The sequence below is a fragment of the Oncorhynchus mykiss genome, chromosome 16, assembly GCF_057628025.1.
Source record: "Oncorhynchus mykiss isolate SJ-2025 chromosome 16, ASM5762802v1, whole genome shotgun sequence".
Classification (NCBI taxonomy): Eukaryota; Metazoa; Chordata; class Actinopteri; order Salmoniformes; family Salmonidae; genus Oncorhynchus; species Oncorhynchus mykiss.
This window is the reverse complement of record NC_143037.1, coordinates 2,923,673-2,942,500: the sequence shown is the minus strand read 5'-3', so window position 1 is coordinate 2,942,500 and position 18,828 is coordinate 2,923,673. Positions and strand designations below refer to the sequence as shown.

The 18,828-nt window shown below is 45.4% G+C and overlaps 1 protein-coding gene and 1 long non-coding RNA gene across 6 annotated transcripts in view; one reads left to right on the top strand and one right to left on the bottom strand.

The window, feature by feature from the left end:
- Positions 1-18,828, bottom strand: part of slx4ip (SLX4 interacting protein) — a 124,623-nt gene that overhangs the window by 8,730 nt on the left and 97,065 nt on the right. The gene's annotated exons all lie outside the window — the stretch shown is intronic.
- The window catches only part of LOC149976526 (uncharacterized), a 206,188-nt gene continuing 204,686 nt past the window's right edge, over positions 17,327-18,828 (top strand). Inside the window, exons 1-2 of the long non-coding RNA XR_016487085.1 lie at positions 17,327-17,623; positions 17,992-18,053. This is a non-coding gene — a long non-coding RNA (uncharacterized LOC149976526). The remainder of the gene's footprint in view (positions 17,624-17,991; positions 18,054-18,828) is intronic.

Genomic DNA, 18,828 nt, shown 5'->3' with positions numbered 1-18,828 from the left:
TACTCATTGTCCAGTACATTTGTTTCTATGTTTGTCCTGTACATTTGTTTCTATGTTTGTCATGTACATTTGTTTCTATGTTTGTCCTGTACATTTGGTTCTGTTTGTCCAGTACATTTGGTTCTGTTTGTCCAGTACATTTGGTTCTGTTTGTCCAGTACATTTGGTTCTGTTTGTCCAGTACATTTGGTTCTGTTTGTCCAGTACATTTGGTTCTGTTTGTCCAGTACATTTGGTTCTATGTTTGTCCAGTACATTTGGTTCTGTTTGTCCAGTACATTTGGTTCTGTTTGTCCAGTACATTTGGTTCTGTTTGTCCAGTACATTTGTTTCTGTTTGTCCAGTACATTTGTTTCTATGTTTGTCCAGTACATTTGTTTCTATGTTTGTCCAGTACATTTGTTTCTATGTTTGTCCAGTACATTTGTTTCTATGTTTGTCCAGTACATTTGGTTCTATGTTTGTCCAGTACATTTGGTTCTATGTTTGTCCAGTACATTTGGTTCTGTTTGTCCAGTACATTTGGTTCTGTTTGTCCAGTACATTTGGTTCTGTTTGTCCAGTACATTTGGTTCTGTTTGTCCAGTACATTTGTTTCTGTTTGTCCAGCACATTTGTTTCTATGTTTGTCCAGTACATTTGTTTCTATGTTTGTCCAGTACATTTGGTTCTATGTTTGTCCAGTACATTTGGTTCTGTTTGTCCAGTACATTTGGTACTGTTTGTCCAGTACATTTGGTTCTGTTTGTCCAGTACATTTGGTTCTATGTTTGTCCAGTACATTTGGTTCTGTTTGTCCAGTACATTTGTTTCTATGTTTGTCCAGTACATTTGTTTCTATGTTTGTCCAGTACATTTGTTTCTATGTTTGTCCAGTACATTTGTTTCTATGTTTGTCCAGTACATTTGTTTCTATGTTTGTCCAGTACATTTGTTTCTATGTTTGTCCAGTACATTTGGTTCTGTTTGTCCAGTACATTTGGTTCTGTTTGTCCAGTACATTTGGTTCTGTTTGTCCAGTACATTTGGTTCTGTTTGTCCAGTACATTTGTTTCTATGTTTGTCCAGTACATTTGTTTCTATGTTTGTCCAGTACATTTGTTTCTATGTTTGTCCAGTACATTTGTTTCTATGTTTGTCCAGTACATTTGGTTCTGTTTGTCCAGTACATTTGGTTCTGTTTGTCCAGTACATTTGGTTCTGTTTGTCCAGTACATTTGGTTCTGTTTGTCCAGTACATTTGGTTCTGTTTGTCCAGTACATTTGGTTCTATGTTTGTCCAGTACATTTGGTTCTATGTTTGTCCAGTACATTTGGTTCTATGTTTGTCCAGTACATTTGGTTCTGTTTGTCCAGTGCATTTGGTTCTGTTTGTCCAGTACATTTGGTTCTGTTTGTCCAGTACATTTGGTTCTGTTTGTCCAGTACATTTGTTTCTATGTTTGTCCAGTACATTTGTTTCTATGTTTGTCCAGTACATTTGGTTCTATGTTTGTCCAGTACATTTGGTTCTGTTTGTCCAGTACATTTGGTTCTGTTTGTCCAGTACATTTGGTTCTGTTTGTCCAGTACATTTGGTTCTGTTTGTCCAGTACATTTGGTTCTGTTTGTCCAGTACATTTGGTTCTATGTTTGTCCAGTACATTTGGTTCCATGTTTGTCCAGTACATTTGGTTCTGTTTGTCCAGTACATTTGTTTCTGTTTGTCCAGTACATTTGTTTCTATGTTTGTCCAGTACATTTGTTTCTATGTTTGTCCAGTACATTTGTTTCTATGTTTGTCCAGTACATTTGTTTCTATGTTTGTCCAGTACATTTGGTTCTGTTTGTCCAGTACATTTGGTTCTATGTTTGTCCAGTACATTTGGTTCTATGTTTGTCCAGTACATTTGGTTCTATGTTTGTCCAGTACATTTGGTTCTATGTTTGTCCAGTACATTTGGTTCTGTTTGTCCAGTACATTTGGTTCTGTTTGTCCAGTACATTTGGTTCTGTTTGTCCGGTACATTTGGTTCTATGTTTGTCCAGTACATTTGTTTCTATGTTTGTCCAGTACATTTGTTTCTATGTTTGTCCAGTACATTTGTGCTGTCTTACCAACTTCACGCGTGACAACGACAACATGACAGATCTAAGACTCAGGCTGGCTTGAACAGGAAGTGACGAGGGATCTCACTGGGTCCAAGTAATGTCTTTATACAGAAACATCTCAGTATGACATCCTAGATAAAAACTCACATCACATAAGAGGGAATAAGTAAGACAATAGTATGAGCAGGAATGGAGACTAGAATAGACTCAGGTTTATCAGGAATGGAGACTAGAATAGACTCAGGTTTATCAGGAATGGAGACTAGAATAGACTCAGGGTTATCACTCTGAATGGAGACTAGAATAGACTCAGGGTTATCAGGAATGGAGACTAGAATAGACTCAGGGTTATCACTCTGAATGGAGACTAGAATAGACTCAGGGTTTTCACTCTGAATGGAGACTAGAATAGACTCAGGGTTATCAGGAATGGAGACTAGAATAGACTCAGGGTTATCAGGAATGGATACTAGAATAGACTCAGGGTTATCACTCTGAATGGAGACTAGAATAGACTCAGGGTTATCACTCTGAATGGAGACTAGAATAGACTCAGGGTTATCAGGAATGGAGACTAGAATAGACTCAGGGTTATCAGGAATGGAGACTAGAATAGACTCAGGGTTATCACTCTGAATTGAGACTATAATAGACTCAGGGTTATCAGGAATGGAGATTAGAATAGACTCAGGGTTATCAGGAATGGAGACTAGAATAGACTCAGGGTTATCACACTGAATGGAGATGAGAATAGACTCAGGGTTATCAGGAATGGAGATTAGAATAGACTCAGGGTTATCAGGAATGGAGACTAGAATATACTCAGGGTTATCAGGAATGGAGACTAGAATAGACTCAGGGTTATCACTCTGAATGGAGACTAGAATAGACTCCGGGTTATCACTCTGAATGGAGACTAGAATAGACTCAGGGTTATCACTCTGAATGGAGATTAGAATAGACTCAGGGTTATCACTATGAATGGAGATTAGAATAGACTCAGGGGTATCACTCTGAATGGAGACTAGAATAGACTCAGGGTTACGGTTATCACTCTGAACAACCAACCCATGACTAACTCACTGCTGTGTTTAGTATTATACAGTCCTGAAATAAGAAACCATCCCTAAAAGAGAGCGGAGTTTCAGGCCCGAAGCTTGCTCACTTTTGGTTCCCATGGAAGCATGCCTGGCCTGCTCAAAAAAAAAGAGAATATAAACTCAAGGAACCCAGGAGAAATACTGCTGAGCTGTTATGATGTAATGTAGAATCTCATTATTACTGAAGGATTAGGACATCATATATGATGTACCAATGACAGCACACAAGAGAGACGAGGCGTTAGTGGAGGACAAAGAGACTGGAGGTGGTCCAAGTCTGGACTGGCTCTTGTTGTGTGGAGGAATGGAGAAGGAGAGAAAAAGGGAGAGAGAGAAGGGAGTCTGTCAGAGGGACAGGGAGAAAGAGAGAGAAGGGAGTCTGTGTCAGAGGGACAGGGAGAAAGAGAGAGAAGGGAGTCTGTCAGAGGGACAGGGAGAAAGAGAGAGAAGGGAGTCTGTCAGAGGGACAGGGAGAAAGAGAGAGAAGGGAGTCTGTGTCAGAGGGACAGGGAGAAAGAGAGAGAAGGGAGTCTGTGTCAGAGGGTCAGGGAGAAAGAGAGAGAAGGGAGTCTGTGTCAGAGGGACAGGGAGAAAGAGAGAGAAGGGAGTCTGTGTCAGAGGGACAGGGAGAAAGAGAGAGAAGGGAGTCTGTGTGTCAGAGGGACAGGGAGAAAGAGAGAGAAGGGAGTCTGTGTCAGAGGGACAGGGAGAAAGAGAGAGAAGGGAGTCTGTGTCAGAGGGACAGGGAGAAAGAGAGAGAAGGGAGTCTGTGTCAGAGGGACAGGGAGAAAGAGAGAGAAGGGAGTCTGTGTGTCAGAGGGACAGGGAGAAAGAGTCTTCCTGTGTGCTACCTACAGTATATCCCCCCCACTACAATCCCCAGACTTTAATGAAGACAGCATCTCTATCCTGGAGGGGGAAATCAATCATTCCAGGCCCAGGGACATTTACTAGTCTGTGGTGACCTAAATGCCAGAACGGGACAAGAACCTGACACCCTCAGCACACAGGGGGACAAACACATACCTGGAGGTGACAGCATTCCCTCCCCCATATGACCCCCCAGGCACAACAATGACAAAACAACCAACAAAAACAGGTCCCAACTCCTGCAGTTCTGTCGCACACTGGGTCAGTACATAGTCAATGGTAGGCTTCGAGGGGACTCCTATGGTAGGTACACCTATAGCTCATCTCTTGGGAGTAGTACTGTAGACTACTGTAGACTACGTTATATCACTGACCTCAACCCAGAGTCTCTCAGAGCGTTCACAGTCAGCCCACTGACACCCCTATTAGATCAGTCTACTTAAACAGAGCTATGCTCAATCATGAGACATCAAAGCCAAAGGAACTGAGTAAGAAACACTATAGATGGAAGGAATGTAGTGTGGACATCTACCAAAAAACAATTAGGCAACAACAAATTCAATCCCTTTTAGACAACTTCCTGGACAAAATGTTCCACTGTAATAGTGAAGGTGTGAACCTCGCAGTAGAAAACCTAAACAGTATATTTGACCTCTCAGCTATCAAACCTAAAAATGTCAAGCAGACAACCTAAGACAATTAACAACAATGAAAAATGGTTTGATGAAGAATGCAAAGATCTAAGAAAGAAATGGAGAAATCTATCCAACCACAAACATAGAGACCCAGGAAACCTGAGCCTACGACTTCACTATGGTGAATCAAACAAAACAATACAGAAATACACTTGGGTAAAAATAAACAGCTCAATGAAATGGAAGAATCCATATAATCTAACCACTTCTGGTGTCACGACTTCCACCGAAGGTGGCTCCTCTTCCTGTTCGGGCAGCGCTCGGCTGTCGTCGTCTACTAGCTGCCACCGAAGGTGGCTCCTCTTCCTGTTCGGGCAGCGCCCGGCGGTCGTCGTCTACTAGCTGCCACCGAAGGTGGCTTCTCTTCCTGTTCGGGCAGCGCTCGGCGGTCGTCGTCGCCGGCCTACTAGCTGCCACCGAAGGTGGCTCCTCTTCCTGTTTGGGCAGCGCTCGGCGGTCGTCGTCGCCGGCCTACTAGCTGCCACCGAAGGTGGCTCCTCTTCCTGTTCGGGCAGCGCTCGGCGGTCGTCGTCTACTAGCTGCCACCGAAGGTGGCTCCTCTTCCTGTTCCGGCGGTGCTCGGCGGTCGTTGTCGCCGGCCTACTAGCTGCCACCGAAGGTGGCTCCTCTTCCTGTTCAGGGCAGGGATCGGCGGTCGTCGTCGCCGGCCTACTAGCTACGTCTGTTTTGTGTCACCTGGTTTCACTTTGGTTAATTAGGGGGGTTATTTAATTTGACATTTCCTTTGGGGTTTTGTGCGGGATTATTCTCATTGAACTGTCAGTGAGGTTGGGGTGCGTTTTATTTTGTTCATGTTCTACGGGGGGGTTTCCCTGGACTGTGTCTGTGGGAATCCAGTGTATTTTACTGTGGCCCTGAGTCATGTTGGATTTTCTTTTGAGCTTGTTAAAATAAACACCCTTTCTTTGGAACTCGGTTCTCCTGCGCCTGACTCTACACCCACATCTCCTTGAGGAGATCTGACATCTGGGAAAATTTGAAAACACTAAACAAACAACAACACGAAGAGTTATCTATCCAAAATGGAGATGTATGGATAAACCACTTCTCCAATCTTTTTGGCTCTATAAGAAAGAACAAACAGCAAAAACATAGACATGATCAAATATAAATCTTGGAATCAACTATTAAAGATGACCAGAACCCACTGGATTCTCCAATTACATTGAATGAACTACAGGACAAAATACAAATCCCCCAACCCAAAAAGGCCTGTGGTGTTGATGGTATCCTCAATGAAATGATCAAATATACAGACAACAAATTTCAAATTGGCTTAAACTCTTTAAAATCAACCTCAGCTCTGTTATATTTGTAACCAAGGATTGATCACCCCAATCCACAAAAGTGGAGACAAATGTGGGATGTGTCAACAGCAACCTTGGGGAAATCCTCTGCATTAACAGCAGAATTGAACATTTCCTCAGTGAAAACAATGTACTGAGTAAATGTCAAATGGTCTTTTTTTTTACCAAAATGACCGTACGACAAACAAAACAAAACAAAAGCTTTGACTCAATTTGGCACAAGGGTCTGCTAAACAAATTGATTAAAGTTGTGTTGGGGGGAAAAACATACAACATTTATAAAATCCACACAAACATCAAGTGGGGTGAGACAGGGATGCAGCTTAACCCCTATCCTCTTCAACATTTATATTAACACAAATTGGGGATTTTTCAGTACGTGTTTTATGTATTTTAGAGTAGTAAGCAGAATTAATATAGGCTTGACCATTATGTCTGGGCCTAGGTCATTAAGAGAGGAAAGCCATTACAATAAGTCATTAGTCCCGTGAGGGTCATTAGACGTGCACTCCGAAGCTATTAAATCGACCCTGTAAAACACATTTAGACATCCACGCGCATTAGGAGTGCGCGCCTGTTTATTTTCGTATCGTTGCTATGGTTACGCCACCAATATAATCTATGCCCTAATGTCTGTGCCAATAAGAAAATGGAAACTATGCTAAAATGAGTGAAAGGCAAAAAAGAAAAAAAAAAAGAAGGTGGCTAACAAAGGGGATGAATCATTAACATAAAGAGGAGTTACTATGTGACGTAAGAATGAAAACTGTATAAAAGGAGTGTGCCGAGGCACGAGGAAGACAGTTGATCCCTATGGACTCGGCTCGGCTTGTTACTTTGTAATAAAGTCTATTTGAACTCACAGGCTCCGGTATCTTACTGGCCTAATATTTCCACGACACAAATTGGAGAAAGACACGAGAACATTCTGCTGCACCCGGCCTCACTCTACTAGAACCTGAAATCAACTGTCTACTGTTTGCTGATGATCTGGTGCTTCTGTCCCCAACCAAGGAGGGCCTACAGCAGCACCTAGATATTCTGCACAGATTGTCAGACCTGGACCCTGACAGTAAATCTCAGTAAGACAAAAAATAATGGTGTTCCAAAATAGGTCCAGTTGCTAGGACCACGAATACAAATTATATCTAGACACCATTGCCCTAGATCTAGCACACAAAAAAACGATACATACCTCGGCCTAAACATTAGAGCCACAGGTAACTTCCACAAAACTGTGAACGAGCTGAAAAACAAGGCAAGAAGGGCCTTCTGTGCCATCAAAAGGAACATAAAATTTGACATGCCAATTAGGATCTGGAAAAATACTTGAATCACTTATAAACTCAGCAAAAAAATAAACGTCCTCTCACTGTCAACTGAGTTTATTTTCAGAAAACTTAACGTGTAAATATTTGTATGAACATAAGATTCAAGATACACTGAACAAGTTCCACAGACATGTGACTAAGAAAAATTGAATAATGGGGGGGGGGGGGTCAAAATCAAAAGTAACAGTCAGTATTTTGTGTGGCCACCAGCTGCATTAAGTACTGCAGTGCATCTCCTCCTCATGGACTGCACCAGATTTGCCAGTTCTTGCTGTGAGATGTTACCCCACTCGTCCACCAAGGCACTTGCAAGTTCCCGGACATTTCTGGGGGGAATGGCCCTAGCCCTCACCCTCCGATTCAACAGTCCCAGGCGTGCTCAATGGGATTGAGATCCGGGCTCTTCACTGGCCATGGCAGAACAGCGACATTCCTGTCTTGCAGAAAATCATGCACAGAACTAGCAGTCTGGCTGTTGGCATTGTCATGCTGGAGGGTCATGTCAGGATGAGCCTGCAGGAAGGGTACCTTCCCTGTAATGCATAGCGTTGAGATTGCCTGCAATGACAACAAGCTCAGTCCGATGATGCTGTGACACACAGCTCCAGACCATGACGGACCCTCCACCTCCAAATTGATCCCGCTCCAGAGTACAGGCCTCGGTGTAACGCTCATTCCTTCGACGATAAACCCAAATCCGACCATCACCCCTGGTGAGACAAAACCACGACTCGTCAGAGAAGAGCACTTTTTGCCAGTCCTGTCTGGTCCAGCGATGGTGGGTTTGTGCCCATAGGCGACGTTGTTGCCGGTGATGTCTGGTGAGGACCTGGCTTTTACAACAGGCCTACAAGCCAAAAGTCCAGCCTCTCTGAGCCTATTGCGGACAGTCTGAGCACTGATGGAGGGATTGTGCATTCCTGGTGTAACTTGGGCTGCCACTGCGAGGACAATTAGCTGTCCGTCCTGTCTCCCTGTAGCGCTGTCTTAGGCGACTCACAGTACGGACATTGCAATTTATATCCCCGACCACATCTGCAGTCCTCATGCCTCCTTGCAGCATGCCTAAGGTACGATCACGCAGATGAGCAGGGACCCTGGGCATCTTTCTTTTGGTGTTTTTCAGAGTCAGTAGAAAGGCCTCTTTAGTGTCCTAAGTTTTCATAACTGTGACCTTAATTGCCTACCGTCTGTAAGCTGTTAGTGTCTTAACGACTGTTCCACAGGTGCATGTTCATTAACTATTAATGGTTCATTGAACAAGCATGGGAAACAGTGTTTAAACACTTTTACAATGAAGACCTGTGAAGTTTTGGGGATTTTTACGTTTTATCTTTGAAAAACAGGGTCCTGAAAAATGGATGTTTCTTTTTTTGCTGAGTTTAGAACGCATTGCCCTTTATGGTTGTGATGTCTGGGGTCCGCTCACCAACCAAGAATTCACAAAATTTGACCAACTCCAAATTGAGAGACTGCATGCAGATAGCCAGGGGAACACTCAGACATTATTTACAGATAGCCAGGGGAACACTCAGACATTATTTACAGATAGCCAGGGGAACACTCAGACATCATTTACAGATAGCCAGGGGTACACTCCAACACTCAGACATAATTTACAACTTATTCCTTGCCACTCATTCTGAAACAGCAGCTCTTTGTTAAGTGTTGCAGTCATTTCAGTAGCTGTAGTAGCTGACTTGTATAGTGTTGAGTGATCCGCATACATAGACACACTGGCTTTACCCAAAGCCAGTTGTCATGTATTGTCATGTTGTGTCCTGTTCCTGTTCTTTCTCTTCACCCTGTCTCCCTCTGCTGGTCGTATTAGGTTACCTTTTCTTCCCCTCTTTCCCCCAGCTGTTCCTTGTCTTCTCTAACTACCTCGTTCACCCCTTTTCCCACCTGTTCCCTTTTTTCCCTCTGATTAGGTCTCTATATCTCTCTCTGTTTCTGCTTCTGTCTTTGTCGGATTCTCGTTTGTGTTACTCATGCCTGAACCAGACTATCGTTGTGTTTGCTGCAACCTTGTCCTGTCCTGTCGGAATCTGCCTGTTCATCTAACCTTGTCCTGTCCTGTCGGAATCTGCCTGTCCATCTGAGCCTACGTGTGTTTCGTCATTAAAGAAACTCTGTTTTGTTAATTCGCTTTTGGGTCCTCATTCACGCACCTGACGGAAGAATCCGACCAAGAATGGACCCAGCGACTTCGGATCCTCTCCACTCAGCCGTCGAGATCCAGGGAGCGATGCTAGGCAGACACGAGCAGGAATTGTCTGCTGCTCGACATGCCGTTGAGACCCTGGCCACCCAAGTCTCCAACCTCACAGAACAGGTTCACCATCTCCGCCTCGATCCACCGGCCACTTCCAGGGCTTTCGAATCTCCGGAGCCCAGAATCAATAACCCGCCGTGTTACTCTGGGGAGCCCACTGAATGCCGCTCGTTCCTCACCCAGTGTGATATTGTGTTTTCTCTCCAGCCCAACACTTACTCCAGGAGCACTGCTCGTATCGCCTACGTCATATCTCTCCTTACTGGACGGGCTCGTGAGTGGGGCACGGCAATCTGGGAGGCAAGGGCTGAGTGTACTAACCAGTATCAGGACTTTAAGGAGGAGATGATACGGGTTTTTGATCGATCTGTTTTTGGGGAGGAGGCTTCCAGGGTCCTGTCTTCCCTATGTCAAGGTAATCGATCCATAACAGACTACTCTATTGAGTTTCGCACTCTTGCTGCCTCCAGTGGCTGGAATGAGCCGGCTTTGCTCGCTCGTTTTCTGGAGGGTCTCCGCGCAGTGGTAAAGGATGAGATTCTCTCCCGGGAGGTTCCTTCCAGCGTGGATTCCTTGATTGAACTCGCTATTCGCATTGAGCGACGGGTTGATCTTCGTCACCGAGCTCGTGGAAAGGAGCTCGCGTTCTCCGTTGCCCCCCTCTCCGCATCACTACCATCTTCCTCTGCCGGCTCGGGTGCTGAGCCTATGCAGCTGGGAGGTATCCGCATCTCGACTAAAGAGAGGGAACGGAGAATCACCAACCGCCTCTGTCTCTATTGCGGTTCCGCTGGTCATTTTGTCACTTCATGTCCAGTAAAAGCCAGAGCTCATCAGTAAGCGGAGGGCTACTGGTGAGCGCTACTACTCCTGTCTCTCCTTCAAGATCCTGCACTACCTTGTCGGTCCATCTACGCTGGACCGGTTCGTCAGCTTCCTGCAGTGCCTTGATAGACTCTGGGGCGGAGGGCTGTTTTATGGACGAGACCTGGGCTCGGGAACATGACATTCCTCTCAGACAGTTAAGGGAGCCCACGGCCTTGTTCGCCTTGGATGGTAGTCCTCTCCCCAGGATTCAGCGTGAGACGCTACCTTTAACCCTCACTGTCTCTGGTAATCATAGCGAAACCATTTCTTTTTTAATTTTTCGTTGTTTTGGGCCATCCCTGGCTAGTTTGTCATAATCCTTCTATTAATTGGTCTAGTAATTCTATCCTCTCCTGGAACGTCTCTTGTCATGTGAAATGTTTAATGTCTGCTATCCCTCCTGTTTCCTCTGTCTTTTCTTCACAGGAGGAGCCTGGTGATTTGACAGGGGTGCCGGAGGAATATCACGATCTGCGCACGGTGTTCAGTCGGTCCAGGGCCACCTCTCTTCCTCCACACCGGTCGTATGATTGTAGTATTGATCTCCTTCCGGGAACCACTCCCCCCCGGGGTAGACTATACTCTCTGTCGGCTCCCGAACGTAAGGCTCTCGAAGATTATTTGTCTGTAGCTCTTGCCGCCGGTACCATAGTCCCCTCCTCCTCTCCCGCCGGAGCGGGGTTTTTTTTTTGTTAAGAAGAAGGACGGGTCCCTGCGCCCCTGCATAGATTATCGAGGGCTGAATGACATAACAGTGAAGAATCGTTATCCGCTTCCTCTTATGTCTTCAGCCTTCGAGATCCTGCAGGGAGCCAGGTTTTTCACTAAGTTGGACCTTCGTAACGCTTACCATCTCGTGCGCATCAGGGAGGGGGACGAGTGGAAGACGGCGTTTAACACTCCGTTAGGGCACTTTGAATACCGGGTTCTTCCTTTCGGCCTCGCTAACGCTCCAGCTGTCTTTCAGGCATTAGTCAATGATGTCCTGAGAGACATGCTGAACATCTTTGTTTTCGTTTACCTTGACGATATCCTGATTTTTTCACCGTCACTCCAGATTCATGTTCAGCACGTTCGACGTGTCCTCCAGCGCCTTTTAGAGAATTGTCTTTTTGTGAAGGCTGAGAAGTGCACTTTTCATGCCTCCTCCGTCACATTTCTCGGTTCTGTTATTTCCGCTGAAGGCATTAAGATGGATCCCGCTAAGGTCCAAGCTGTCATTGATTGGCCCGTCCCTAAGTCACGCGTCGAGCTGCAGCGCTTTCTCGGCTTCGCGAACTTCTATCGTCGTTTCATCCGTAATTTCGGTCAGGTGGCAGCTCCTCTCACAGCCCTTACTTCTGTCAAGACGTGCTTTAAGTGGTCCGTTTCCGCCCAGGGAGCTTTTGATCTCCTCAAGAATCGTTTTACATCCGCACCTATCCTTGTTACACCTGACGTCTCTAGACAGTTCGTTGTCGAGGTTGACGCGTCAGAGGTGGGCGTGGGAGCCATTCTTTCTCAGCGCTCCCTCTCTGACGACAAGGTCCACCCTTGCGCGTATTTTTCTCATCGCCTGTCGCCGTCGGAACGTAACTATGATGTGGGAAACCGCGAACTGCTCGCCATCCGCTTAGCCCTAGGCGAATGGCGACAGTGGTTGGAGGGGGCGACCGTTCCTTTTGTCGTTTGGACTGACCATAGGAACCTTGAGTACATCCGTTCTGCCAAACGACTTAATGCGCGTCAGGCGCGCTGGGCGCTGTTTTTCGCTCGTTTCGAGTTCGTGATTTCTTATCGTCCGGGCTCTAAGAACACCAAGCCTGATGCTTTATCTCGTCTCTTCAGTTCTTCAGTAGCCTCCACTGACCCCGAGGGGATTCTCCCTGAGGGGCGTGTTGTCGGGTTGACTGTCTGGGGAATTGAGAGGCAGGTAAAGCAAGCACTCACTCACACTCCGTCGCCGCACGCTTGTCCTAGGAACCTTCTTTTCGTTCCCGTTCCTACTCGTCTGGCCGTTCTTCAGTGGGCTCACTCTGCCAAGATAGCCGGCCACCCTGGCGTTCGGGGTACGCTTGCTTCCATTCGCCAGCGTTTTTGGTGGCCCACCCGGGAGCATGACACGCGTCGTTTTGTGGCTGCTTGTTCGGTCTGCGCGCAGACTAAGTCCGGTAACTCCCCTCCTGCCGGCCGTCTCAGGCCGCTTCCCATTCCCTCTCGACCGTGGTCTCACATCGCCTTAGATTTTGTCACCGGACTGCCTTCGTCAGCGGGGAAGACTGTTATTCTTACGGTTGTCGATAGGTTCTCTAAGGCGGCTCATTTTATTCCCCTTGCTAAGCTTCCTTCTGCTAAAGAGACGGCACAAATCATCATCGAGAATGTTTTCAGAATTCATGGCCTTCCGTCAGACGTCGTTTCGGACAGAGGTCCGCAATTCACGTCTCAATTTTGGAGGGAGTTTTGCCGTTTGATTGGGGCTTCCGTCAGTCTCTCTTCCGGCTTTCACCCCCAGTCTAACGGTCAAGCAGAACGGGCCAATCAGACTATTGGTCGCATCTTACGCAGTCTTTCTTTTCGCAACCCTGCGTCTTGGTCAGAACAGCTCCCCTGGGCAGAATACGCCCACAACTCGCTTCCTTCGTCTGCGACCGGGCTATCTCCTTTTCAGAGTAGCCTCGGGTACCAGCCTCCGCTGTTCTCATCTCAGTTCGCCGAGTCCAGCGTCCCCTCCGCTCAGGCTTTTGTCCAACGTTGCGAGCGCACCTGGAAGAGGGTCAGGTCTGCACTTTGCCGTTATAGGGCGCAGACTGTGAGAGCTGCTAATAAGCGTAGAACTAAGAGTCCTAGATATTGTCGCGGTCAGAGAGTTTGGCTCTCCACTCAGAACCTTCCCCTTAAGACAGCTTCTCGCAAGTTGACCCCACGGTTCATTGGTCCGTTCCGTATTTCTCAGATCATTAATCCTGTCGCAGTGCGACTTCTTCTTCCGCGATATCTTCGTCGCGTCCACCCGGTCTTCCATGTCTCCTGTGTTAAGCCCGTTCTTCGCGCCCCCGCTCGTCTCCCCCCCCCCCCCCATCCTTGTCGAGGGCGCACCTATCTACAGGGTCCGTAAGATTTTGGACATGCGTCCTCGGGGCCGTGGTCACCAGTACCTAGTGGATTGGGAGGGGTACGGTCCTGAGGAAAGGAGTTGGGTTCCCTCTCGGGACGTGCTGGACCGTTCGCTGATCGATGATTTCCTCCGTTGCCGCCAGGTTTCCTCCTCGAGTGCGCCAGGAGGCGCTCGGTGAGTGGGGGGGTACTGTCATGTATTGTCATGTTGTGTCCTGTTCCTGTTCTTTCTCTTCACCCTGTCTCCCTCTGCTGGTCGTATTAGGTTACCTTTTCTTCCCCTCTTTCCCCCAGCTGTTCCTTGTCTTCTCTAACTACCTCGTTCACCCCTTTTCCCACCTGTTCCCTTTTTTCCCTCTGATTAGGTCTCTATATCTCTCTCTGTTTCTGCTTCTGTCTTTGTCGGATTCTCGTTTGTGTTACTCATGCCTGAACCAGACTATCGTCGTGTTTGCTGCAACCTTGTCCTGTCCTGTCGGAATCTGCCTGTTCATCTAACCTTGTCCTGTCCTGTCGGAATCTGCCTGTCCATCTGAGCCTACGTGTGTTTCGGCATTAAAGAAACTCTGTTTTGTTAATTCGCTTTTGGGTCCTCATTCACGCACCTGACACCAGTGGCACGTCGTTAGTAAAGATTGAAAAAAGTAAGGGGCCCAGACAGCTGCCCTGGGGAATTCCTGATTCTACCTGGAATATATTGGAGACGCCTCCATTAAAGAACACCCTCTGTGGTCTGTTAGACAGGTAACTATTTATCCACAATATAGCAGGAGGTGTAAAGCCATAGCACACACTTCGTCCACTATTATCCTCAGTAATTTTCCATCCAAGTTGTCAGATCCCGGTGGTTTGTCATTGTTGATAGACATCAGTAATTTGTTCATCTCTTCACTTTACGGAATTCAAAAATTACAATACTTGCCTTTCATAATTTGGTCAGATATACTTGGATGTGTAGTGTCAGCGTTTGCTAATCTTGCCAATAAAAAAAAATAAAATCATTAAAGTAGTTGGCAATATCAGTCGGGTTTTGTAATGAGCCATCTGATTCAATGAATGATGGAGCTGAGTTTGCCCCCCCCCCCCCCCTCAAAAAGTGTATCGTTTAGTATCGTTCTTAATGTCATTCATGTTTCTTAGTGTAGCTGCTTCTTTTTATTCAGTTTAGTCACATGATTTCTCAATTTGCAATACGTTTGCCAATCGGTTGTGCAGCCACACTTATTTGCTATTCCCTTTTGCCTCATCCCAACCATATCATTTTTCAATTCCTTATCAATCCACAAAAAAACGTTTTTATAGTCATTGTCTTAATAGTGCAGATATATATAAATATAAATATTATTTATTCATAAGCAATTTTATAAATGTGTCAAGTGCAACATTTGCAGCGACGAACGTCAGGAAGATCAGGCTCCAAGGGCGGAGAAACAGTTTGTATCCTCTCTGGGCCTCTCGTTGGGAGTGTAGGCTGTTTTGCGTCAGGCCGCTGTCTTCGGCTTCCACGGCTCGTGACATGCGACCATTGTTGATTGTCATGCACCTCTTCCTGTGCTCCTTCGACTCCACTATCAGATGGGGGGAGGAGAGGCAGGAGATGGCTCCCCTGGCGAACAAACTCCGGACAACAACAAGGTAAGTCGGACAACGATAAACGACAAGATGGAGATGCATCTACCACGTGAACGCCGTCCAGCCAACGTCGTAGAAAAGGTAAACATGCCACTCTGCGTTTCCCCCAGTTTCTTATGTAGCCTGCGTGATCAAGGAAGCCACCTGAAGCCTATAATCCTCAGCAAGAAAATAATTGTCGAATTAGACCTCTGAGTGATCCAGTTTGTCCCAAAAACAAAGCGTAGTAGATACAGCTCCTACAGCGCTGGAACCGTTCATTTAACTCTCCAGAATAATCTGAATAATCTGGGACTAACTTCGTTAGCTTGATGGCTAACATTTAGCAGCTTAGCATCTCTGTCAAGCAGGCTTCAACTCATCTGGGACTAACTTCGTTAGCTTGATGGCTAACGTTTAGCAGCTTAGCATCTCTGTCAAGCAGGCTTCAACTCATCTGAGACTAACTTTGTTAGCTTGATGGCTAATGTTTAGCAGCTTTGCATCTCTGTCAAGCAGGCTTCAACTCATCTGGGACTAACTTCGTTAAATTGATGGCTAGCAGCTTAGCATCTCTGTCAAGCAGGCTTCAACTCATCTGGGACTAACTTCATTAGCTTGATGGTTAATGTTTAGCAGCTTAGCGGCTCTTTCAAGCAGACTTTAACCTTAAGCAGGATTTCGTGTCTTGGAATCCATGCAAAACCAAGTTAGGTATTTATGTTTAACAAAGATTGGTTGTCTTAGTTAAAATAACTAACCAAGTGTTTCCAGTATACAGTGTTCAGCTATTGAAACTGTACTGATAATGTACTGTAACGCGTTTGTGTATTCATACGCTGACTTCACAAAATGAATTTCCATGTCAATGGACAATACACTAAACTAGACAGTTTATTAGGTACACCACCCCATTCACGAATATGGATCGCTCCTACAAACAGTGAGTCACGTGGCCATGGCTTGCTATATAAAGGCATTCAGTTACTCTTCGTTTGACCGTTAGACAAAACAAGTGACCTACGCGACTTTGAGTGCGTTATGATCGTCGACGCTGGTTCCAGTATATCAGAAACGGCCTCCTGGGCTTTTCATGCACGGCAGCGTCTAGGGATTACCAAGAACGGTGCAACAAACAAAAACACATCCAGTCAGCGGCAGTCCAGTGGGGGAAAACAGCTCGTTGATGGAGAGGTCGAAACAAGAATCTTGTAAGCTAACAGGCGGAACACAAACAGACAAATAACAACACATTACAACAGTGGTGTGCAGAACGGCATCTCTCAGCGCAGAACTCGTCGGTCTTTATCACGGATGGACTATTGCAGCAGACGACCACACCCGGGTTCCACTCCTATCAGCTAAAAACAAGAAGCAGCAGCTCCAGTGGGCAACGCCATCACCAAACACTGGACAATGAGGAGTGGAAAAAACACAGTGCCTGGTCTGACGAATCCTGGTTCCTTTTGCGTCATGCTGAGTCAGGATTTATGGCGTAAACAGCATGAGCCCCCATCCTACCTGGTGTCAACGGTACAGCCTGGTGGCTGTGGTGTAATGGTGTGGGGAATGTTTTCCTGGCACCAATAGGTCCCTTGATACCAATTGAGCACCGTTTAACCAGTTAGAGCTCTAGGGGCGCTATTTCATTTTTGGATAAAAAACGTTCCCGTTTTAAGCGCGATATTTTGTCACGAAAAGATGCTCGACTATGCATATTCTATACAGTTTTGGAAAGAAAACACTCTGAAGTTTCAGAATCTGCAAAGATTTTGTCTGTAAGTGCCCCAGAACTCATTCTACAGGCGAAACCAAGATGATGCATCACCCAGGAATTAGCAGAATTTCTGAAGCTCTGTTTTCCATTCTCTCCTTATATGGCTGTGATTGCGCAAGGAATGAGCCTACACTTTCTGTCGTTCGCCCAAGGTCTTAGCAGCATTGTGACGTATTTGTAGGCATATCATTGGAAGATTGGCCATAAGAGACTACATTTTCCAGAGGTCCGCCCGGTGTCCTTTGTCTAAATTTGTGCGTAATCTTCAGGTGCAGGCATTTTCTCCTGGGATTCAGGAGAGAAAGCATGTTTCCAAGAACGATGTATCAATGAAGAGATATGTGAAAAACACCTTGAGGATTGATTCTAAACAACGTTTGCCATGTTTTCAGTCGATATTATGGAGTTAATTTGGAAAAAAGTTTGCGTTTTGAGGACTGAATTTATGGATTTTTTTTGGTAGCCAAATGTGATGTATAAAACGGAGCTATTTCTAATACACAAGGAATCTTTTTGGAAAAACTGAGCATCTGCTATCTAACTGAGAGTATCCTCATTGAAAACATCAGAAGTTCTTCAAAGGTAAATGATTTTATTTGAAGGCTTTTATGTTTTTGTTAATGTTGCGTGCTGGATGCTAACGCTAATGCTAACGCTAAATGCTAACGCGAAATGCTAACTCTAGCTAGCTACTTTTACACAAATGATTGTTTTCCTATGGTTGAGAAGCATATTTTGAAAATCTGAGATGACAGTGTTGTTTACAAAAGGCTAAGCTTGAGAGATGGCATATTTATTTCATTTCATTTGCGATTTTCATAAATAGTTAACGTTGTGTTATGCTAATGAGCTTGCTGATAGATTTACACAATCCTGGATACAGGGGTTTTTTCATAGCTAAACGTGACGCAGAAAACGGAGCGATTTGTCCTAAACAAATAATCTTTCAGGAAAAACTGAACATTTGCTATCTGAGAGTCTCCTCAATGAAAACATCTGAAGTTCTTCAAAGGTAAATGATTTTTTTGAATGCTTTTCTGTTTTTTTGTGTAAATGTTGCCAGCTGAATGCTAATGCTAAATGCTACGTTAGCCATCAATACTGTTACACAAATGATTGTTTTGCAATGGTTGAGAAGCATATTTTGAAAATCTGAGATGACAGTGTTGTTAACAAAAGGCTAAGCTTGAGAGCTAGCATATTTATTTCATTTCATTTGCGATTTTCATGAATAGTTAACGTTGCGTTATGGTAATGAGCTTGAGTCTGTATTCACGAACCCGGATCCGGGATGGGGAGATCAGAAAGGTTAAAAAAACGCCACAACTTGTAGAATCCAAGCCCCCGAAGAATTTAGTGTATATCGTATAGTAATGTACAAAAAAAAAAAAAAAGAGATTAATAAATCCTCTACGGGATCGGTGTCCCTCCACCGGGACGGTTGAAGCTAACGCGCGCTAATGTGATTAGCATGACGTTGTCAGTAACAAAAAAAAAAGAGATGTAGTAAAGAAGGAGGACCAAATCCATGCAGCCATTGTCCAGTCTCTGCTGTTGCTATGACATCCACACAACAACAATAGAACCGGGAGGTGTGACCGCACAAAATGGGAGTCAGAGAGGATGTTCTCTTCTCCGTCCACCAAGATAATAAGGGATCATTGAGATGGAAAAGAAGATGTCTGTTATCTCTACCCTGTCAAATAATGGACAGATGTGCTTGATGTGCAGATGTTCGTGAGTGAGTGCATTATCTCTGGACTGTAAAGTAAAGGACAGATGTGCTT